General features: G+C 39.1%; 1 long non-coding RNA gene and 1 other non-coding gene across 2 annotated transcripts; both read right to left on the minus strand.

The window, feature by feature from the left end:
- Positions 1-14,394: 14,394 nt before the first annotated feature.
- On the minus strand, positions 14,395-25,213 carry LOC109261676 (uncharacterized). The gene is made up of 2 exons (XR_008419036.1): positions 24,514-25,213; positions 14,395-15,146 (listed from the first exon to the last, which is right to left on the minus strand). It is a non-coding gene; the product is annotated as an uncharacterized LOC109261676 (long non-coding RNA).
- Positions 23,872-23,956, minus strand: TRNAH-AUG (transfer RNA histidin (anticodon AUG)). The gene has a single exon. It is a non-coding gene; the product is annotated as a tRNA-His (tRNA).
- Positions 25,214-25,485: the final 272 nt, after the last annotated feature.

A 25,485-nucleotide genomic window follows, 5' to 3' on the forward strand; every position in this document is an offset into this window, starting at 1 on the left:
GTTATCAATAAGAATTCTGGTCAAAAGTAGTCTATTAGTAGTTAAGCTTTTGGGGAGTCAAAAGTTATGCATGGATTTTCAGTTGTGCAAAGGGGTTGGTGCCCTTAACCCCTGCATTGTTCAAGGGTCAATTATATTTAGTTTTTAAGTGAGAGGCCAATTTTAGTTTTGAGTGTAAGGCATAGATGTCGCCCAGTCTTATATCACCAGAATCAAGTATATAAACCCAGTGACCAGTGAATGTGGGAATTCAGGTGAGCTCCTTCACTCTGGCAATGAATCTCCTCTCCTAGTTTTCCTCCTACTTCCTGGCCACTTTTCTCAACGTTTTTATTTTTTTTCTGCTGGGTCCCTTCCCTGTATTTCTCCTTTGCATTTCAACTGATTTTCTGTTTATGTGTGTATCTGCCCCACCAGTTTGGCATCCCCCATAACAAGTACATTGGTCTTTTCATTTCCAGCATCCCACATAGTTCCTGAAACATGGTGAGAATCTGTGCATGTGTATTGAATTAATTAATCTTTTGTAATGATCCTGACAATAGAAGCATCTCTAGCATTTAGGAGTCAGTATTAGAGATATTACATTTGCAGGCACCATGCATATGACCTTTTTAGTTACAGACTGTGTAGGGGACCATGTCTGCCTTGGTGCCCTTGTGATTTTGTGTGTCCCCATGTAGGCTGTGTAGGTAAAGCTAGATTGTAAACACCTGACTCTTGGAAGAACACTTTGTGATTCCTCTTGGAGCAGGGGAAGGTAAGCAGCCTGATGAGGGACTTCCACCAGATAGTTTCTCACCTGCCTCCCTCTCTAGCTGGAGGCTGACACAAGGTCGTTCCTCATCCATCTCTTTTCAGTTGAGTACAGGATGTGCTCCTTGCTCCACCTGAGAGTACAGCTCTGGACAGAAAATGCTCACTGCCTTAGGGTGCAGATGTGGAGTCCCCACTGGCAGAGAGACCCCACCACCTGTAGTGTCTGTCGCTGAACACCTTCTATTCAGTCTCAGTCCCTGCAGCACTAGGGTTGCAGGGAGCTGACACCAAGCTGATCTTGCTTTTGCTGTGTCTTTTAAGTGATAAAATGTGTGAAACCATTTGAGCTCATTGTCATCTGATTGGCTGAATCTATAGAAATGCAACAAGCCAAAATAATAGCTGGGGAGTTAACTATGTGGTCCTGTTTGCCTCTGCATTGTAACTTGAAGACTGCCTGACCATTTGACAGACTCTGGTGTTGAGTTGTGCGGGCTGCATGAGGAGAATTTTGACTTTTTTGGCATCACACACAGCAAGGGATACAGTTTTAAGCCTATACCACGACTTAGAGCAACGCTGTCAGTCCTCAGTTATTTACAAACTTACTTCTAGTTAAGTTTCTAAACTCAAACCATTTAAAAAGTTAGTCTCACATCCCTACTTGAAATTCAGAATCAACATCACTTGCTAGAGATGTAAATGTAATGGTAAATGAAATAAAAACTATTTAAACGTAAATGAAAAAAAGAATATAATGGGCCATACCCATTTGCAATGTAATGCCCACTTCATATACATCAACTCCTTGAATCGTCATAACAATCATCTAGTGTAAATATTATAATTTCTATTTTAGAACTGAGGAAACAGTCCCAAAGGATGCAAATATCCTTTGTATCATCACACACTCAGTGTGTGTCAGAGGCAGGATTAAAACCCATGGCTACTTCATGCCACATCCTATAAGGGGACAGAGTAGGTAGGACCCAAATCAACAAGTCTATTTGCCTCAGTCAGTTCCCCTGGTTTCTTTTGGTGTTTTTTTTTTTTTTTTTAATCAAGGCCCTCATTTATCCAGTTCCAGAACTTATGCACCTCTCACATATTTTGTGGCAAATCGGGACACCTACCTTTAGTCTCATGTTCAATTTGAACCCTAGATTTTCAGACCTTTTTGACCAGGAAATATTTTAACCTTCTGTAAGAGGGGGAAAAACTGTTGCTTGTACTCCCCTGCCATTCTCTAGGCAGGGTGAATTCTGATTAGGGCTCTTAGTTGCCCAGAAGTCCTCAGAAGTATTTCTGGGGGTGTGAGAATGCACATGGGGGCTCAGAGATGTAATTCTTGTATTATGTAAAGTGATAGGGGTATAAAGCTAGAGCCAGGCCTCTGGAGGTGCTTTTGAGATGTGGTGATTGTTAGGCTGATGGAGGGAAAAGGAGATTTGTGCTTTTCCCTCCCTGCCTTTAAATAACTTTTAATGAAATTTCAAAAGTTTTGCAAGAGACGTTGTGACATTTTCCATGAGGATTGTGATATCAGTTATTCTTTCTTTCTCCTTACAAACTGTTGTAAATGACTTTAATATCCCAGTTATATTTAAAAAAAATTTTTAACGTTTGTTTTTGACAGAGAGAGAGAGAGAGAGAGAGAGAGAGAGAGAGAGAGCATGAGTGGGAGAGGGGCAGAGAGAGAGGGAGACCCAGAATCCAAAGCAGGCTCCAGGCTCTGCACTGTCAGCACAGAGCCCAATGCGGGGCTCGAACCCATGAACTGTGAGATCATGACCCGAGCCGAAGTCAGACGCTCAACTGACTGAGCCGCCCAGGCGCCCTTCCAGTTATATTTTTTATATCACAATGAAATAAGTATATTATTATTAAAATTTTTCAAATGTTTGTTTTTGTATAAATGATTTCATCTGGGCACCATGTGATGTCTGTGTGCCACATTTTGGGAAACCTTCCCTTTAAGAGAAGAACAAAGTCTTTTATGTCAAACAATGAAAAAAATATATTACTATAAATTTTTATGAAAACATGAGAGTACCATGGTAGTCATCATGTGCATCATCAGTTTTCCTGGCCAACGTTTTCAGAAGTATTTACTTTGAGAAAGAGCAAGGGCTTCTAACTTAGAACTTGAATCCCCATCTGCTACTTACTGGAGTCAGATATGTTTTGGGTATACTCTGACCCACCTTTTTTGGGGAGGATTAAATAAGGTTATAAATGTATAGAACCTAGGAGAAAGAAGTGGCTAATAGTACACACCATATAAATGGGAGTTTTTGTGATAACTTCTGCTATTATTTCAATTTTTAATGTTTATTTATTTTTGAAAGAGAGAGAGAGAGAGACAGGAGTGTGAGTTGGGGAAGGGGCAGAGAGAGAGAGAGAGAGGGAGACACAGAATCTGAAGCACGCTCCAGACTCTAAGCTGTCAGCACAGAGCCTAACGTGGGGCTCGAACTCACGAACCATGAGATCATGACCTGAGCCAAAGTCGGATGCTTAACCTACTGAGCCATCCAGGTGCCCCAATAACTTCTGTTATTATTGAAGAAGTCAATAAATGGAGCTATTGTCATAACGCTACACAGCTCTGGGTTGGTCGGCCATTCACTATCATTAAGCACAGTTGGAAATTATCTAGGCAAGTTAATAAACCATGACTTTTAACTTTTTGTGCATAGATTAATCACAGCATAGAAACTGGAGTGGATGGCTTTCAGAGTGACAATATCATTAGAGGTATTTTGCGGGGATGATGGTTGCCTCACAAAGTTAGAAGGGATAAGAACCTGGAGCTGTCCCTTTGGTCACTGCCCTTCAGGTAGGGTCTAGAGATAGACAAGAGATACAATCCAGAAACAGCTGAATGTGGGAAAGTCTAGCCCTGCATTACTTACAGCCAAGGTATGTTGACTTGGCACTCTGCACGTACTGTAAAAAGTTGAGTTCACTACTGATGCAATGGCTGAGAAGGCCACACAACAGTGTTTTAAGAAGAACAAATTAAAATGGTGAAACAATGTACATTTTTGTAGTTAAAAGTAAACATTTTCCTCTGATTTAGTAAGGACTGCATTTTTCAAGAGCACCAATTAAATCCTAAAGTGCATTACTGCATGAAGCTGCACACTGTAATCTCTTCACATTTTCAGGCAATTTTCAGAAAGCTGTGAGATTCTTTTCTAATGTTTTCTTTCCTCCTGCATATGTCATAATGCATAATGCACACATACGGCTCCTGCTTTCTTCTTCCCTTTCCCTTCACCTCGAACCACACATGCTTCTTTAACTTCTTTCTCTTGCTCAGGTATAATATACTGATTCTCAGTTCATGGCTCCTCTTATTTGAGGTCGCTCATCAATAGTCTGCTGGGCCTAGGTGTGTGTGTGTGTGCGTGCGTGTGTGTGTGTGTGTGTGTAGATAAAAAGTTTTGTTGTTACTACATGCTGACAATAGAAATACACATTCTACATTTAAACTTTTAAATGTTTATTTATTTGAGAGAGAGAGACAGAGACAGAGACAGAGAGAGAGAGAGAGAGAGAGAGAGAGCAGGGTGCAGAGCAGAGAGAGAGGGAGATACAGAATACAAAGCAGGCTCCAGGCTCAGAGCTGTCAGCACAGAGCCTGACACGGGGTTTGAACCCACAAACCGTGAAATCATGACCTGAGCCAAAGTTGGATGCTTAACCGACTGAGCCACTCAGGTGCCTCTACATTCTACATTTATATATGTAATTATAAATAAGTTAAAGCCATTTATCAAACACGATACTATATACTGTTTTTTAAAGGAAGTTACTCTTCCCACAGAGTGGCTACTCCAAGAGGATGTACTCATAAGGACTTTGGTTATTTGAAACTATGCTGAGATGGATGTGTGTGTTCTGTTGTTGATAAGCATGAAAAAAAGCCATAGGGTGTATTTCCACAGGCGAAGCCAGAATGGAATTTTTCTTAATCAGTGTTGCCTTCCCTTCATCAGTATGGGGAAATTTATCACTGTATCCATAGTAATTCAACAAAATTTTCAGAAAAATAAATTTCTGGCAATGGAAAACACCAAATATTAAAGTACTCATAGCCAGTTTCAATAGGCTGGAAAGACCCTTGATTATCTCCTATTTGTTTAGATTTGGACGCTGATCTTACACACCCACTCATATTTCACACTGAAAGAACAATATTGATGGTGCACCTGGGTGGCTCAGTTGGTTAAGCATCTGACTCTTGATTTCAGCTCAGGTCATGATCTCACCATTAATGAGATCAAGCCCTGCACTGTGCTGACAGTGTGGATGGAGCCTGCTTGGAATTTTCTCTCTCCCTCTTTCTTGGCCCCTCCCCCCATCAAAATAAATAAATGAAATTAAAAATGAAAGTAGAATATTGGTATTTGGAAACTGTATTTAAGAGGATAGCTATACCAGTACCATGGCTAAATGTTTTATTTATTTATTGATTGATTGATTGATTTATTTAGCAAATACTTCCAAAATCAACCCAGGGTAAGAATATGTGTATATGGTTTGTAGTAACACCAAACATAGGGATTTGAAAGACCATTTACATTAGCCAAGCTGACAGTAAGATAGCCTTAAGCATAGGTAAAAGGTGAGGATTGGTTTCACATTTGGATTCCTCATGATGAAGACATTTGGGAAAATACCGCTGAAAGTTCAAACTTGAGTCACTATTACTTTTGTCACACTCACATTTACTAGGCCCATTTTTCTTTCTTTTTTTAAATTAAATTTTATTTTTTTTAATTTACATCCAAATTAGTTAGCATATAGTGCAAACATGATTTCAGGATTTCTTAATGCCCCTTACCCATTTAGCCCATCCACCCTCCCACAACCCCTCCAGCAACCCTCTGTTCTCCATATTTAAGAGTCTCTTATGTTTTTGTCCCCCTCCCTGTTTTATATTATTTTTGTTTGCCTTCCCTTATGTTCATCTGTTTTGTTTCTTAAAGTCCTCATATGAATGAAGTCATATGATAATTTGTCTTTCTCTGACTAATTTCGCTTAGCATAATACCCTCTAGTTCCATCCACGTAGTTGCGAAAGGCAATATTTCATTCTTTTTGATTGTACTAGGCCCATTTTTCTTCCTTAAATGTTTTGTTGGAACATAGAAAGCACAATCTTTTGTGTATTGCCTATGGCCGTCTTCGCACTACAAGGGCTCAGGTGTCTAGTTGCGATACTGACTAGTGAGCCCGCTCTTCCCTTGACACCCTGCACAGTGCACTACAAACCTTGATGACACAGTTATAACCCCGCAGCGTTCCCCATTTCCAGACCTTTTCTATACCGCCTGGCCCGCTTCCCACCCAGGGTCCCACTGAGGACTCTGGACTCTGCGCTTTCTCTGCTGACAGTTCCAGGTGTTTCCAGGACTCAGATACCTCAAATAACATCAAAACTCGCCATGTATTCATCTGACCCCTTCTCTGCAGCCCACCATCCTCCCCTGTCCCTGCCCCACCACAACGATAAGGGCCTTGGTGGCTGTGATGCCTGTGAGGAGAAGGACAAAGATCTTGAGGATCCTCTTCCTTGGAGGAAGAGCACAGACCATGCTACTCTGACCAGCCTGAGGCCTGCAGGCTCCCTCCTCGTACTCACTCACACTTAATCTCCTGGAAGTACTGAACTGTGGACCTACCAGTTGAGTCTTTGGTTAGAATCAAGATGGAAGGAACACGATCGCCTCTGCCTCAGCTCTGCTCGGTAAACTAGAGCAGCAAGGTGCATATACTGCAAAGGGACATGCACAGCAATGGGTATCAGCAGCAGTGGCCATGGCTCCAATAGGCATGCACAATGACTTAGGCATGTGCAATGTGTTTGAGGTTTTTCCTCTGGTACTGTCTAGACCAGGAAACACACGGTCTCCTGAGGGTGAGAAAGGGGGCTTAAAGAGTGCTTTTTCCTCCCGGCCAATATTTCTTATGCATCCAGAAACTTTGGGGACAGACAGCCCCATGTTATGCTTAGGGGAGAATATGTCTCAGAAAGATGGCTCTGACAGGGGTGCTTGGGTGGCTCAGCTGACTGAGTGTGGGACTTTGGCTCAGGTCATGATCTCACGGTTCCTGAGTTTAAGCCCCACATGGGGCTCGCTGCTGTCAGTGCTCTGGATCCTCTGTCCCCATCTCTCTGCCCCTCCCCTGCTCATGCTCTAGCTCTCAAAAATAAAAATTAAAAGAAATATCATTAATTTCCTTAAAAAAAAAAGAAAGATGGCTGTGACAGAAATAGATATTAAGGAACTTAATACCTATTTCATACATGCTTTGATTAATCATTTTCTTCTCTGCTTCTGGGTTTTCTGTTATGTTTGCAATGAATTTGCTTCCTTACAATAAATATATTCACACCTGTTTACTTTTTTGCTTGTGTTTCTGTACATTTAAACCTCTAGATTGGTAACTGATTTCTCTGTGTGTACCTGTGATCATTCAGTCAGTGAATGGTTCAGAAATATCCATATATATTGATCTTAAGATTTAGGCCTAGTCCACTGTCCCATGGTGTACAGCAGTGGTGACTATGTTCTTCACATACTGTAATCCCCAAATATCAGTCAAACTACTTGTAAGGAAAGCTGACTTTGTTGCATGACACTATCAGGGAGATCATTTCCTGGGCAGAGCCTTAGTGGAGTCTCAGAGGTGGCAGGCAGGAGAGATACTCACACAGGTCTTGAAGACTGGTGTAAAGCAGATCTTGCAATATAGGAGGAGGGTGTAATTAGCATCGAGTAAGAATTGTGATAGAATGGTTTGGGTTTGCTGGACATATTAAGTCAAGAATTTTAAGATAAACAGTTAAAAAACTCATGGGTTTGAAAAATGTCATTTGGGAATTTTTATTGAAGAGTTGATGGGTCTTTAAGGTAATTCCTATGATAAACAAGTAAGTTACTTGCAATCTTTATCTTTTTAGGCAAAAGTTTCCTGGATTAGTGTAGTTATGTTGATGAAGCCAGTGAAATATAAACTCTTGTTAGTGTAGATAGTAAACTGTGCACAGGTTTCCATTCTTACATATTTTTTTAAAGAAGTTTTAAATTTAATTTTTTTAAAGTTTTGATTTAAATTCCAGCTAGTTAACATATAGTGTAATATTAGCTTCAGGTGTACAATTTAGTGGCTCAACACTTCAATAACGCCCAGTGTTCATCACAAGTGTATTCTTTTATCCCCATCAGCTATTTTGTTTTATTCCTTCTAGCCTAATCTTTATTATTTTACTATTTTTTTGTTCTCCTTTTTCTAGCTCCTTTAGCTGTAAAGTTAGATTGTTTGAGGGTTTTTTTTTTTTTTTTTTTTTTTATTCTTGAGGTCTGTTTAGCTATAAACTTTACTCCTAGAATTGCTTTCGCTGCATCCCAATTATTTGGGACCATTATGTTTCCATTTTCATTTGTCTCCATGTAACTTTTGATTTCTTGATTGACCCGTTCATTGCTTAGTAGCATGTTATTTAACCTCTATGTATTTGTGGTTTTTCCAGATTTTTTTCTTGTGGTTGATTTCTAGTTTCATAGCACTGTGGTCAGAAAATATGGATGATATGCCTTAATCTTCTTGTGTTTGCTGAGACTTGTTTCGTGGCCTAATTATGTGATCTATTCTGGAGATGTTCCTGGTGCACTTGAAAAGAATGTATATTCTGCTGTTTTAGGATGTACTGTTTAAAATATATCTGTTAAATCCATCTGGTCCAATGCTTCATTCAAAGCCACTGTTTCCTTGTTGAGTTTCTGTTTGGATAATCTGTCCATTGATGCAAGTGGGGTGCTAAAGTCTTCTACTATTATTGTATTACTATTGATTTGTTCCTTTATATTTGTTATTAACTGTTTTACATATGGATACTCCCATATGGTTCATAAATATTTACGATTGTTACATCTTTGTGTTCAATTGCCCCCCCCCCTTATGATTATACGTGTCCTTTTTTGTCTCTTGTTTCAGTGTTTCCTTTAAAGTCTTTTCTTTCTGGGGGCACCTGGGTGGCTTAGTTGGTTAAATGTCCAACTTCAGCTCAGGTCATGATCTCGTGGTCTGTGAGTTCGGGCCCTGTGTCAGGCTCTGTGTTGACAACTCAGAGCCTAGAGCCTGCTTCAGATTCTGTCACCCTCTCTCTCTGCCCCTCCCCCACTCATGCTCTGACTCTCTCTGTCTCTCAAAAATAAATGTTAAATTAAAAAAAGTATTTTTTCTGATATAAGTATTGCCACCTCGGCTTTCTTTTCACATCCATTTGCACGACAAATGTTTCTCCATCCCCTCACTTTCCATCTGCACATGGCTTTCAGTCTGAAATGAGTCTCTTGTAGGCAACATATAGATGGGTCTTAAGTTTTTAAATTTACTCTGTCACCCTATGTCTTTTGATTGGAGCAATTATTCCATTTACATTCAAAGTAATTATTAATAGAGGCTGAGTCAGTTAAGCATCTGACTCTTGATTTAGGCTCCGGTCATGATCTCGTGGTTCATGAGTTTGAGCCCTGCATCAGCCTCCACGCTGACAGTGTGGAACCTGCTTGGAATTCTGTCTCTCTCCCTCTCTCTTTGCCCCTCCCCTGCTCTCTCTCTCTCTCTCTCTCTCTCTCAAAATAAATAAGCTTATTTTAAAAACAAAATAATCATTAATAGTTATGTATTTATTGCCATTTTGCTACTTGGTTTGTGGTTGTTTTTGTAGTTTTTCTCTGATGCTTTATTCTCTTGCTCTCTTTCATGGTTTGCTGGCTTTCCCCAGTGATATACTTGGATTTCTTTCTCTTTATTCTTTGTATATCTATTACTAGTTTTTGATTTGTTGTTACCATTTGGTTTATATATGACATCTTCTGTATATGGCAGTCTATATTAAGTTTATGGTCACTTATGCCTGAATCCGTTGTTTACTTCTCTCCGCCTCATGTTTTAGGTATATGGTGTCATATTTCACATCCTTTTATTTTGTGAATCTTTTGACTGATTTTTACAGATGTATGTATTTTTGCTGCTTTTGTGCTTCCTGCTTCCTATACTCTTACTTATGGTCTTTCCTTTCCAGTCAGAGTCCCCTTTAATTTTTGTTGAGGTACTTTCTTAGTGATCATAAACTCCTTTATTTTTTGTTTGCCTGAGAGATTCTTTATCTCTCGTTCTCTTCTGAATGATAGCCTTGCTGGATAGAGTATTCTTGGCTGCAGGTTTTTCCCTTTCAGCGTTTTGAATATATCATGCCACTGTCTTCTGGCCTGCAAAATTTCTGCTGAAAAATCCACTGAGAGCCTTATGAGGTTTCCCTCGTGTACAGTTGTCTTCTTTTCTCTTGGCGATTTAAATTTTTTTCATCACTACTTTTTGCCATTTTTATTACTAATGTGTCTTGGTGTGGACTTCCTTGGGCTAATTTTGTTGGAGGATCTCTGTGTCTCCTGGATTTGGATATCTGTTTCCTTCCCCAGATTAAGGAAGTTTTCAGCTATTATTTCTTCAAATAAATTTTCTGCCCTCTTTTCTCTCTTATTTTTCTGAGATTTCTATAATGAAAATATTATTATGCTTCGTGGAGTCACCGAGTTTCCTAAATCTATCCTCACTTTGCGTAAATTTTTGTTCTACCTCCTCAGCTTGATTACTTTCCATTATTCTGTCTTTCAGGTTGGTAATTTGCTCCTCTGCTTCCTCTAGGATGCTATTTATTCTTTCAATTGTATTTTTAATTTCATTTATTTTGTTCTTCATCTGTGCTTGGTTCTTTTTTATCTATTTGTTAAGAGTCTCACTGAGGTCCTCCACTCTTGTCTCAAGTTCAACGAGTATGGTTATAATCATAACTTTAAATTCTCTATCAGGTATAGTACTTATATCTGTTTCACTTAGGTCTCTTGATGTATTTTTGTCCTGTTCTTTCATTTGAGACATATTCTTCTGTCTCCTCATTTTGAATAATTATCTGTGTCTGTTTCTGTGCATTAGGAAAGTCAGGAAGGCCCTCTGTTCTTGAAAGTAATGGGTGGGGCAGGCACTGTTTACAAGGTGGTACTGGTCCTCTTCCACAGAGAACTTGCAGTCACTTCAGAGAGTAGCCATGGTCACTTAGTAAAGTGCATGCAGGTGGGGACACGGTGCCCACAGGCTGTGTGCTGGTCTCTTCCACAGGGGACATGCAGCAGCTGCTGTGGAGACAGGGGCTAGCCAGAGACACTTTGAAAGTGCATGTGGGCAGCAGATGAAGCTTTAACAAGGTGTTCATGTCTTCCCCAGGAAGTGACCAGCTACTACAGCCAGGACTGAGGCCCCACAAAAGGTACAGGTCAGGAGACATGGTATTGTTGAGGTTTACATCATTTTTCTGGGGGAGGGGACCGGCAATGCTGGGACTGAGGCAAGCATGACTGGAAATGGTGGGTCTGCTGAAAGGTTGGGAGGAGGGCCTTGATGTAACCAAGTTAGGTAGCTAGTGTCAGCTCTGCAATGGTTTCTGCAGGTGGCCATGTGTTTATGCTGAGGCAGGGGGAGGGAAATGCTGCCTGCCAACTTTGTTACTGGAGGGGTCTCCCTGTGAGTCCTGCCTCTCCAGGGCCAACACTGAGATAAACAAATAACTCTCCCTCTTGTATGTCCCATTTTTTGAACTGCTGCTTCTACAGTGGCTCTCCACATGCTCTTTGTCATGCTGTCTCTTTAAGGGCAAGGACTCAGCTTCCTAACACCCTCTGGGCTCTCCCAGAACCTAGCCTGCTGATTTTTAAAATTACAGGCTTAAGTCCCACTGGTTGTAAGAACTCATAAAATTTGGCCCCTCTCACTTTCAAAGCCAAATGTTATGGGGATTCATCTTCCCTTTGTGGGCTCCCCAATGTGAAAGTCTATCTCTTACCCTTCTCTGCACCCAAGACTTCCTCCCTTCGGTGGCCAGACCCATAGTGTTTAACTCTCCCCCACATCGCTGCCCTTTATACCCTCTTTTATGTGACCTCATCTTTATTTGTAGGGTTTGTTCTGCGAATCTTTGGGTCATTACCTGGGCTGTTTACACAGATGTATTATCTAGTTGTATACACTGATGTATTATCTAGTTATATCCATGGGACAAGGTGAGCTTAGGGTCCTCCTACAAGCCATCTTCCTAACCTCTTAAAATTCTTAATTTTGTTAAGGACAATTAATCAAATTTTGATTTTATAGGTAGTGCTTTTTATATCCTCTTTAAAAGTCTTTGTATGCTTAAAGTCACAAAGATATATTGTTTTCTTCTAAAAATGTTACTGATTTGGTTTTCAAGTTTAGTTTGATAAACCATTTTATCATTTTTTTTTTTTTAAGTAAACTCCACATCCAATGTGGGGCTTGAAGTCAAGACTCAGAGATTAATAGTCACATGCTATACTGACTAAGCCAGCCAGGTGCCCCAAACCATTTTATTTTAATTTATTTATTTTTAATTTTTTAAATGTTTATTTATTTATTTATTTATTTTAAGAGAGAGAGGGAGAGAGAGAGGGAGAGAGAGAGAGCGCGGGGGAGGGGCAGAGAGACAGAGGAAGATACAGAATCCAAAGCAGGCTCCAGGCTCTGCACTGTCAGCACAGAGCCTGATATGGGGCTTGAACCCATGAACCGCGAGATCGTGACCCCCAGCTGAAGTTGGATGCTTAACTGACTGAGCCACCCAGGTGCCCCGCCCCAAACAATTTTAAATTAATGTTTTGTATGCTGTAAGGTAGTGATCAAAGTTCATTTTTTCCACATTGAAATAATGTTGCCCCACTGAATTACAGGGGAATATATATCTATAGTGTTTAATCTGGAAGTGTTTCTGGACTTTCTATTCTCTTCCACTACTCTATTTGTCTGTTCTTATGCTGATACGGAATCATCTGAATTAGTACAGACTTCTATCTAGTAAGGCTTGATAACTGATACATATGTAATATAAATAACTTTGTTCTTCAAGCTTGTGTTTGCTATTCATTGCATTCACATACCAATTTTAGCAGAAGTATGTCAATATCTATACCCAAAACCCTACTTTGTTTTGGGTCAGTTGCAGATTAGTTCTATATCTAAATGTACATGTACCTGTAAACACTTAGAGTATTGCCAGGTTCAAATGAAGCAAACAAACTATTTTATTTCTCTCAAATATTCATCTGAATTACATAAGGAAAGTAGGCTATGAAATTCTAACTGTATAAACTTTTGTTTTTGTTTTTTTACATTGTCCCCTTGAATTGTGGTATAAACCATATAGGATTAGTTTAACTCCCATACTCTCTGGTGCAATCACAAAACTGGAATCCAGTCCCTGTTAATTGGTAAGTCTTGAAGTAATTTCCATGTGTGAAAATATCATGGATTTTACTGAGTCACATTGCTGAAGACTGCGTAGGAAAGGAGATAGCTCCAGAGCTAAGGTAGTTTTCCCATTAACAGAATGTTACGTTCTGTGGTGGGGTACTGTCAGAAATTTCTACAGGAACGAAGTTGAGAAATGTAGCTAATTTCATATCATGAAAACCCAAACCACATCTCTAATCTCTGTCATAATTTTGGGAGAAGTACAAACAACATGATTCTGCTTTTAATTCCCTACAGCAGGCATGGGAGTATTGTTCATATTAAACATAGAAGGAGCACCTGAGAGTGAAGAACGTATCATGGAGTGCCTAAGCCAGTGGTAACTGAACAACATGCAGATGCTTACACTCCAGGCAGGATATTCTGCTTCCCATTGCTACCCAGATGGAGAAGTTGGTCCATCCAATGGCATGGTTGCTCCTCACGCCATCCTGACTATGGTATCCCAAAGAGTAATGCAAATGTTTCAAAACCTCTTTCCTACACCTCTACTCTAAATCTACATATGTAGTGTCCCTTGACAAAATACGAGCCAGGCAATACTGAATAAAATATCTGACTTTGAATGATAGGCTTATTTATATACACAGGTAATTGGTGCTGACAATTGAGGCAACACATTAGAATTTTTTTTCATAGGGAAGATTAATACTCAATTTTAAAGAAGCATAAAATATTTACCTATACTTGCTTCTTGGTAAGTATGTTCTACCAAAACAATTCAGTGTGAAGCCCACAAGCTCTATTCACACATCCCTTTACAACACATTCTTTTAATTCAAAACTTTAGATGTGGATCTCATCTTATCATTAACTTCAGAATTCCAAAACACACATGCATTTCATCAGACACAGTGCTTTTTCTTGTGGCCAACCCATAAAACAGAACAAAAGCACTTTGCAACCAGCCAGACATTCACACTACATGGGTCCTTTATACCTTAATGACAATATATAAGAGAAAAAAAGATCCCAGGAGGGAAAAAGCAAGTTGCATCATGAAAACGAAATAATGGCAGATTAAAAGCCATTGTTTAACCATCTTCCCAGCCTCAGAGTAGTTTGCTCCCAGCATGCCCCAGAATCACCCTAAAATCACTGAAACATTGTTTCTTTGTAATATGATTTTTTGCCAGACATTGGATCTTGCTTCTCCTAGTGACCATCCCTAATTATTTGCTTCCCAAAAAGTTCCACCCAAGGACTTGGATAAAAATCAATATTCACACATCTGAATTAATTCTGATCTCATCACATGAGGATGAGTTTCGGTTTATTTCAATTATTGTTTTCAGAGCCTCTGAGGAATTGTTTGATTTTCTTCTCCCTCTATTGATGGCTCTTCTTTCTTTTCTACTCCTGTGGAAGCTTTTCTGATGGACAGCGGGACTCTGTGGTATCAGAGTTGATGTTCAAGTGGCTAAAGCCTTCTACTAGCATTTTCCAAGAGGATGCATTTTGCCCTTTAGAGTTCCCGGAAATAGCTTCCCTTTGAATGAGGCAATAATGGCATTTACACTTATTCTGATCTCTATCATGTGAGAAATAGATCTTTCCTTCCCTTTCAACCCGATAAGGTGCCATGTGATAGTAACTTTTCTGTCTCATGTTCTCCATGAATGTCTTTTTCCTCTGAGGGAACGCTGACTTCTCCCACCGCCTCTCATGTTGGCTCATCTCATCTCTGTATTGCTGTTGGATCGTTTCCTCTGGTAGAGGGGTGAGGTAGTTGCTATTAAAACTGGGGCTAAAGTTAATACGATCCAGGTTTTGCACTTTGGAGAAAGATGATTGGGAAGTTGATGTAAGTTTCTGGGACATTTCTTTTGGTGGAATCAGCAATGAATCAGAATTAAAAGGTGGGGTAACTTTACGTGGAGGATCCATGGACGAATAGTCTCAGCTCAAAGCTACCTTTGAATCTCAGGGCTGGACAGGAAATTGAAACTCAAGGTTCTCAGTTTGCTTGAAATTAATAAGAAAAAAGACTGCAGCCAAAAGCTGTCAAGCTGAAAAAAAGTGGTGGAAGGAGAAGAAAGAACAGGGAGGGTCATAAAAAATTAGTTTGTTTTTTTTTTTTTAATGTAGAGAAATATCCTTATTTTCTAATGGGGATGAAACCAATAATAATGAAGCATATTAATGATTAAACATAGAGTGAAAGACATATTACAGTGACATTCTTTATCCAGACTCTACTTTTCTCCTGTAAACATGGGACACAAAAATCCACCAGTTTGGCAATTATTATCCTGTTTTGGAGAGTTTTGTATTATTAGTCATAATGAGCAAACCCAGCATCCAGGTCTTAGTCTTTTTACTTTATACCATTTTCTAATAAATGGAACCAGGGCTCCTAAGAGAAACTGTTGGTTCTAGAAGACTAAGGAAACAAATGTCAAATATAATATGGCATCCTTAAAAGTCTGAGGAACTGTTAAAGACAGATGCCTATGGAAATAATCCATCAGTACTGACCTAAGAATTTAGAGACTGTTCTTCCAATCAGTGATATTATAAAAAAGTAATTAACTCAATAAATATTCAGTAAAGCTCACTATGTTTCATGCAGTATCTTGAGTCAGCATCCCACATGCTATGTTTCAGCCAAATTACATCCTCTTTCTATTCATCACATGGCCTGTGCTCTAATTTCCACAACCTCATACTTGCTCTTGTGCACAACCTCCTACATCCTTTGTCAGGAATGATTTCCTCCATCTTAATCTGGCTGATTGCTAGTTACCTTCACTCTCAGGAGGCTTTCTCTCACCCTCTGGAATTAGGTCATTTCCTGCTAAGTGCAGACAAGTCCATACAATTATCTTCTCTCTAATAGAAAACACTTATCACAGTTTCTTGTCAGTGCTTGTTTTATTGAATGTCTCCCAACAGACTAGTTGGCTCCTTGAGGTCAGAGATCATGCTGTCTTTCCCTCTCTTCAATCCTAGATCCTAACATAATCTGGGATGATGTTTTATATATCTAGTGCCATAGTTAAATATCAGATGTTAGGAGGGAGAAATAATCAAATGTAAAACCATACATCAAATCCTGTTCATCCAACAAAGATTAAATGTTAAATAGAAGAGTGTAGCTAATAAATTTAATTTTTAATAGATGAAATATGATAGACATTCCTTGTAAAACTACAAATATATCAACATTTTATTCAAGTTCGAAATAAGATGATTGGAAATGCAGTCTGAGAGCTCTGCTTTGGGGGGAAAGGCTTCCTTACTCAGAATACCATACACACGGTAAGGGTCAGACCTTTGTTTTCCATCGAATGCTGATGTGTCTGGATATGGTGCCTGGACCTGTGACAACAATTTCTGTACCACAAGGAGATCTGGACTTAGGAGAAGCCCATCCAGTGAGAATAGAAGCTCAGAAATATGGAGTTTGTTACTTTATGGCATCATTGACTTATGAAGTTAATCATGTATATAACTACTCTGCAGTGGACTTTTGTTTCTCTGACATAATTTCTTATCACAAGTTAAACTAATTTAATTATGTTTTCTGCTATGTCAAGAGTGAGTCTTAACTAAGTTATTCTAGTTCTCTCTAGTGGTTTATTTCTGGTGGCTGTTTGTCACCAGGGAGACAAAGTTAAGTCCTCTGTTGACTGCTGGGAACCCTCCCAGTGACTTTGACAAACTTCATCCATGACCTTTGGATTCCCCAACAGGTTCCTTAAACCCACCCAAGGTGTGCCAGTTTCTACAATGTTCATTTAAAGGTGGGGACCTGAATGATGGTACAATAGGCTACAGAATAAACTATGGGTGTTAGATCCTTACTTTTACAATATATTATTTTACCTCTACTTAAACAACTCACCCAAGGATGAAATAAAGTGAGTGTTTTAGATAGGTAAACTAAGAGAAAAGCATACAAGTGGCACCAACCCCATCGACTTTTGCACATTGGTAGTGCACTGGTAAACTGGTTCTGGTAGGGGGAGGGGAGAATGCACCAGACTGTAACATATGTTGGCTAATTTCTGTCATGTAAACACTCCTGCCTTTACTGATTTCAAGCTGCTGACAATCTAACAACTGGTTTGTAAAATCCCTAGATGTTTTTGTACCGGCCCTTATGAATTGGAATGATCTTACCCCTGCAATCACTGAGTGCTGTGAAACTAAAGGAGATTGTCAGGAGTCCTGGCATTTTTCCCCTCCTCACTCATGTGTGACTTTCCCAAGCCTGGCATTAATGGCATCTTTTAGACCATAACTAGGCTGTTTGCAGCCTCATATGTTTCCTTCTGGGGAGAGCAGGAGGAGAAGGATTGGGTCTCAGAGCCTCATCTTCACAGGTGAATGGAACCTCAGGTGCTATGTTTAAGTCTTTGACCAGGGCTCAAAACTTGCCTATGCCTCTCACACCTCCTGACCCTCAATTATGTACCAGAAACTGAGGCACCCAGAGGTACAGCAGCTTGCTTAAGGTCACAGACACAGTTAGTAAGTGATGGGGCTGGAATTCTGCTTCAGATATGCTTTTCCTCAAAGCCAGAGTCAGTGGAGACACATCTGTGCTGTGAGGTGTTTCCTAGGGGGACAGGCACAATAAATCCAAATGTTTTACTGAGTGGTTGTGGGAACCACGACAAAGTCACGTTTGATTCAAGACATACTCACTCCCTGAAGTCTGAAGTGCAGGAAAGCTTCAGTTACAAGGGAGACATAATTATCCATAGAACAAGATTATTGTATAAACTCTGAGACCTGTTTAATTCCTTTTTAATCTCATCCCTTGATAAATACTACTAAGCAGAAGTAAGTAAATATATAACGTTGGAAAGAATGAGAGATAACACTTACCTTCATACACTCTTAGTGAGACTGAGAGGCAGGCTAGGGATATGCATCAAGATTTAAATGTAAACTCCATAGGGTCCATACATTTTCTTTTTAAAAATGTCTTCTAATCAAATGATCAGATTGATGTACAAAGCTTTCTGAACAAAGATATTTACCCTAGCTATATTTGAAAAGGTGTAGAACTGGAAAGAACTTAAATATACATCCATAAAGGTTTGGTTGAATAAAATAGACTAGTTCCATGGACAGGGTAATATGCATTTAAAACTTAAGGTTTCAGGCCACACTCAGTAAATAAGACATAGCCTCTGTAGAGAAAATATTATCATCGCAAAGAACATATCCCTCTTGTGGATCAGAGTATCTTACTTTTGCATTAGTTCAGAACCTGGGAGGAGCTGATGTTAAAACAGAATTCAATGTGCAAAAAATTTATTAGGGGAAACATCTGTGAGAGAAAGCATGAATTCAGGGGAAGCTAGGAGAGCCTTTAGAACCTTATTCTGGTCTGAACTCTAGTGAAGAACAGAGAAGGAATAAAAGTTGGGTAAAAGCATCTTTGACTACATAGCAGTTCTTTTTTTTAATGTTTATTTATTTATTTTTGAGAGAAAGAGAGAAAAAGGGAGAGAGAGCGCGAGAGAGAGCTCACAAGTGGGGGAGTGGCAGAGAGAGAATCTGAAGCAGGCTCCAGGCTCTGAGCTGTCAGCACAGAGCCCAACACGGGGCTTGAACTCACAAACCGTAAGATCATGACTGGAGCCAAAGTCAGACGCTTAACCAACCCAGGTGTCCCAACACATCAGTTCTAAGTAGAGTTTGCAAAGTCACTGGGGTGGGGGCGAGTCCTTGTGTCACAATTGGCTATCTACTTGTATTGCTAGCCAAAATGGTATATTTAACTTTGAACTCCCACTTGTAACAATGAAAAAACAGACCAAATATATAAAACATTTGCTGGCAAACCCTTGTATATCAGGTAATGTGAAGGACGGTGATCCTTGAGAGAGAAGAAACAAAAGAGATGTGAACAATGACTGCTTAGAGAAGGTTTTCAGGCTACAGCACGTGGGTGGGTGGGGGACCCAGATGGAGCCAGTGGACTTTCTGAGTTGAGAAGAGAGAACTGAGTTTCTGAGAGATCAAGGCAACTAGTGTTCAAAAGATACCAGAGAGGAGAAAGCTGCAATGAGAGAAAACCTTAGGGGTCAAAAGGTCTCCCTCATGTATTAAGCACATGTATGTGATGCCAGGGAAAGTACCATCTGAAAGGATTAGAAGGAACAGTGCCTAGTGCTTGGAGTAGGTGGTAATTGTGCCTGTTAAATCAGTAAGACTGGAAAACCTAGGGATACATGGGTAACTGGATTAGTACTCAGAAGAGTCTTTTGTCAGTAGTGGGGAGTAAGTATCCCCAGACCTGGTGCTGCTCTAGTTCCACCGAATAGTATTAAAACATAAGTAAATAGATGAACGAATGAACAAATAAATAAGTGAATACACAAAAAATATTGGAGAAGTTGAGGGATAAACATTATTTTCATACACTGCTGGTGTGACTGGAGGGTAGGTTAGGAATATATGTCAAGATTTAAATGTAAAATCTATAGGATCATAAGAGGGTTCCCGTCAACACCTGGGTGTGAGGTAATTTCTGAGGACAGAGAAAGAATCATGTGCTAGGATTAGAGAAGACAATATTTAGTACTTGCACAGAAATTAGAAAAGTACCTGTTCCCAACAGCCAGGCTGGAAAACCTCAGGATTTATGGGATGTTAGGTAGAGTACTCAGAAGGATCATTTCTTGGTCATGGAGAATAATTAGCCATCTACTGCTCCATCTACAGCTCCAGTTATACTAAATCCTAAATGGAAGACCCAAAGAATCAAAGTGTTTCCAAGTAATTTAATTGCATAGTAGAAAAAGCACAAGAATAATTTTAGCATCACAGTAATATCCATCATTCGATAAGGTAGCATCCATTATCATACATTCAATCAAAACTTAGCAGGCATGCAAATAAGCGGGAAAATTCAACTCATAATGGGATGATAAATGAGTCAATTGAGAATATCCCAGACTGACACAGAAGTTAAAAATAGCAGATAAGAACAGTAAAACAGTTATTATAACAATATTCCATATGTTTAAAAAGTTAAGAGCACTGAGTAATATATAGAATAGTTGAATCACTATATTGTACACCTGAAACTAATATAATACTGTATTCTCACTTTACTGGAATGAAAATTTTAAAAATTAAATTGAAAAAAGTCAAGATATGTAAAATACCAAAAAAAAAAACCCAAACAAACCCACAAATGGACTATAGATGAAAAGTACAATGTGAAAGATAAAAAATACACTGGGTGTGATTAAAGGCACATTAGATATTGCAGAAAAAGTACTGAAGTTTAAAGATAGCAATATAAGTTATCCAAAATTAAATGAAGAGGAAAAAGAAATGTTTTTATAAATTCACAGAGCATCAGTGAGCTGTGAGAGAACTTCCAGCAGCTCTCATATATGTGCAATTGGAGTCCCTGGAGGAGTGGATCAAGAGGTGGGGACAGATAAAACATTTGAAGAAATAATGCCCCCAGTTTTTCCATATTGATGAAAACTATAATCCCACAAATGGAAGAAACTCAATAAAGCACAAGTAACATGAAGGAAACTATACTAAGGCACATGATAATCAAATTGCTCAAAACCAGTGATAAAGAGAAAATCTTAAAGCAACCAGAAAGGTAAAAAATGTTAATTACCCAGAGGGGTTTTTCCTGAGAAACAACCCAAGTAATGACAACGTAAGCAACATTTGCTAAAGCAAAAAGAAAACCTCTGAGCCTAGAATTCTATAAGCAGTGAAAATATTTTTTCAAAAATAATGACAAAATAATGTCTTAAATAACATCTTTTTCACATACACAGAATCTAAGAGGATTAATCAACAGCAGACCTCCCCTTATAAGAAATGTTCAAGCAAGTCATTCAGGCAGAAGGAAAACAGCACCAAATGGGAACATAGATTTCTGCAAAGCAATGGAAAGTACCTGAAATAGTAACTGCATGGGTAGAGGTATAAGATTTTTTTTCTTACTATTTAAACTCTTTGAAAGATATTTGACTCTTCATGAAAAAATAACAATGTAATGTAGGGATTTAAACATATGTAAAAGTAGGGGCACCTGGGTGGCTGAGTCGGTTAAGCATCTAACTTTGGCTCAGGTCATGATCTCATGGTTCATGGGTTTGAGACCCGTGTCGGGTTCTGTGCTGACAGCTCAGAGCCTGGAGCCTGCTTCGGATTCTGTGTCTCCCTCTCTCTCTCTCTCTGCCCCTCCCCTGCTTGTGTTCTGTCTCTATCTCTCTCAAAAATAAATAAACATTAAAATTGTTTTAAACATATGTAAAAGTAAAATGTATGGAGAAAAACCCACAAAGGTTGGGAGGAGGGAAATGAAATATTAATGTAATGTTCTCATTAAGTTAAATAAACATAGCTTTATTTAAAAGTATACTGTGATAAAATAAAAGTACATTTTAAGCTCAAGATCAAACCCTCAAGTAACAACCAAAGTTATTGCTAATAAGCCAACAAAAGATAAAATGGAACCAGAAAATATTACCAAAAAGGCAGAAAAAGGCAGAAAGGGAATAAAGTGCATATGGAACAGAAACAAAATCAGCCTCCCAGGAATAGTCTTATCTTATTATCACTGCCACACTCAGTCATGGACTGAGAGCAGCCTGTGGGAAATGTGGTCTAATAAAAATGTGGAGATGGATTTCAGAATGCAATAGCTGGTGGCCTAAGACAATTACCTTCCCTACAGGCAGAGTTATGAGATGTGCTTCCTAATGGCAGTCACGCTAATGCCTCTGTCTGGATAACTCCTTCCCTCATCCTGATTAACTTCTATCCCTTCAGTTCTGAGGTTCAGGGCACTTCTTCAGGCAAGCACATCTGACTTCTCTAAAAGGCAGATGCTGACAAAGTCCCCTTTATTCTCTCTAACTTAGGTAAGTACTTACAAATTTGCTGTAACTGCTCATACAATCATGTATCTCTCCCAAGCCCACTAGAGTGTGATTTCGGAGTTGTAACAGCAGTGCCCAGCTCAGTGTTCTTGGGATTCATAGAATACACACTCCCTCTTCAGGAGTGTGTAGGGTTCTTCTCAATGCCTGCAGCATTGTTCCTCTACATACCCTTGTTCTCTGATCCCTCACCGTCTTCAAGTATCTGCTTAATGTCACCTTCTCAACAAGACTGGCCATGAACACACCATTTAAAACTGCATACCCACCAATCAGCACTCCCACTCCTCCTTTCTTTCACTACTTTTCTAACAGCACATTACTTTTGACTGCATTTCATCGTTTGTTGATTTATTTATATTGTTTATCATTGTCTCTCCCACTAGAATAAAAACTCAACAAGGGCAGGCATTTTAGATTGCTTAGTTCACTGGTGCATCCCCTGCTCCAACAACACTGCCTGGCACATAGATTATTCTTAATCAATATTTGTGGCTGAAATGAATTAAGTGCCCGATGCTAAGTAGGTGTTCAGCAAATGGTAGGCTTTATTAATGCTGCTTTCCTGGTTGAGTGATACTGGACAGGAGGTAGTCAGAGAACAGTGCAAATTGCTAAACACAGAGGGAGGAAATTGCTTGGATGTGGTCACCACCATCCACCTAGTTCTACCCAGAGTACAGTCCTGACAGTTGTTTTGGACTAAGTGGGTGCCTCTCACTTCCCCAGAGTACAGGCTGTCCTTATTAGTCAGCCACCCACACCCAGCATGGAGAGGGACACTGAGGCAGAAAGCAGGAGCTGGATTGTTTGGTAGTTTCCTCTATGACATCACATCAAACCTCACATTTACATTTGAAGTGCTTAAAATTCCTAGTCATACCATGTTCAACTGTAAATGTCAACAACAGATATGTTGCCATGAGAAAGAGAAATGTTTTCACTGCAACCTGATGTGTTCGTTCTGTTAAAGATCAATTAGGAGTACAGAGAATGATTATTATTGACAATCACCAAGTGTTGAACACATAAAACTATAATAAGATTTATTAGGCCTATTTAACTGACGAGGAACAGACTTAGCAAAGGAACATAACTAGACTAAGGTTAATAGAGTCAATAAGAGGCAATGCACTGATTTACCAGATCAACCTGTGAGCTTTGTCTCACAGATTTCCAATATTCACTTTTTTAGGAAAACTGTATTATAGATAAACTTCAAATGATGGGATTGGGTTCACAGGCAGATATGAATACTTAGCTAGTTTTTTATTCAACAAACAGAGGTTAAAGCTGCTTGAGAATTCACAGAGCTTCACTGGATAGAATATGATGGAAGCTCAAAAACACTGAATAAAAAATAGTCTAATTTTGGCTCATATGAAGGTAATTAGAAATAGAATTTTCACATAATTGATATATGCAACCTAAGACATAGCACATGAATCTTTAATTTTCTACCAAATAGTATACATTGTATCCTATAAAATAATAAAGGTACAATATTCAGAGAGTCATATAACTCCAAACACACAGAAAAGAAAATAGATCACAGGCAAACACTAACATTTTTACATATCTCTATCCAACCATTTTGTTTCTATGTGTCGGTATGGATATATGTACATATACTTTACAGCATTAAAATGTACTTTATATACATTTTTTTTGGTCCAGCATGTTTTGTTAAATTGTTGCATTTTTTTTTAAGTTTTAAATGTTTATTTATTATCAAGAGAGAAAGAGAGACACAGTGTGCGAGTGGGGGAGGGGCAGAGAGAGAGGGAGACAGAATCTTAGTCAGACTCCAGGCTCCGAGCTGTCAGCACAGAGCCCGAGGTGAGGCTCGAACTCACAAACCATGAGATCATGACCTGAGCCATAGTCAGATGCTTAACCAACTGAGCCACCCAGGCGCCCCTAAATTGTTTCATTGTTAAATTGACTTATTTTCTTTTAAAATTCAATAACGTTAAAAGCAAATATTGGAGCGCTGGAGCGCCTGGGTGGCTCAGTCGGTTAAGCGTCGGACTTCAGCTCAGGTCATGATCTCGCAGTCCGTGAGTTTGAGCCCCGCGTCGGGCTCTGTGCTGACAGCTCAGAGCCTGGAACCTGTTTCGGATTCTGTGTCTCCCTCTCTCTCTGACCCTCCCCCGTTCATGCTCTGTCTCTCCCTGTCTCAAAAATAAATAAACGTTAAAAAAAAATAATAAAAAGCAAATATTGAACAGTGGACATGTAGAAAAGGAGAACAATATGGGGAAAATCTGAGATAGTACAAATCTCATATTAAAATCGATGTGAAATAAACAGAGTCACTGGTTGATCGAAAAGACATGATTTTTGTGTGTCAATATTATATGCCCACAAAAGCAAGAGAATCACTTGGGAAATATCTTAAAATGAAATACTGAGAAAATCCAAAATGAAATTCGTAGTGTGTCATAGAAGGAAATAATAAAACTTTACTTACCACTCAAAATAGAATTTAAATGAATGAAGAGAACTTCAAGATAGCTTGGTAGTGAGGATGGTAGTTAGCTGAGCTGGGGATGAAGGGTGATAGTCACCCTGGTCCTCCACCCTTATGAATCCTCTAGGACACAGTGACATCATGGATCTACCTCACAATTACAAGGCTGTGTTGCTAGGGCACACTAGGGGTGCCATTTTTGGGACCACATCCTATTACGTCTCTTCAATCCTAATGCCTCTACTTTTACTTTACTTTACTTCTTTACTTTACTTTACCTTACTTTACTTTACTTTACCTTACTTTTGGGGGAGGGTGGAATAAAAATATCATAGTACATAACAAGGAGTTATGGTATATTCCCGCCCCAAATACTACTGACAGAGACTGGACATGTGTCTGGATCAGATGACCCATAAATTATTAATATGTTCACCCTTTAGTGCTTCTGAGGGAATAAGATTTGGGGGACACGGGGATATTTGTCTATTTTGTGTACTGCTGTAACCCAAACATCTGGAACATTTTTTGGCACATTGTAGGCACTTAATAAATCTTCCTAGATTGAACAGATTGGTCTGGCTCCCCCATGAAACTATAAGAACCTCCAGGGCAAGGACCCTGATCTTTGGAAACCATTTCTCCAGGACACTGCTAAACTCCTGCTAGGTATCACTGAATATTGACTCAATCAAGCAAATAAATTCCCAAACACAGTCAATAAGTGTTTGAATTTTTACTTTAGAGTTATTATTTTCTCTGTAGTGCACCTGAACTGTGACTTAATAATTTTCTTTAAATAAAAAGCACCATTTAGTTAAAAAAAAAACACACACACACAAGTACGCAACTAATTAAATATAGGAAAAAGAAAATAAAACTATGAAATTTTTACAAATAAGGTTCAGATTGGGTAGTAAAAATGCTATAATTCTCTAAATTTCATAGAGACAGAGTACAGTCGTTGTTTCA

Source organism: Panthera pardus, unplaced genomic scaffold, assembly GCF_024362965.1.
Source record: "Panthera pardus isolate Hobbes unplaced genomic scaffold, ASM2436296v1 HiC_scaffold_325, whole genome shotgun sequence".
Lineage (NCBI taxonomy): Eukaryota > Metazoa > Chordata > Mammalia > Carnivora > Felidae > Panthera > Panthera pardus.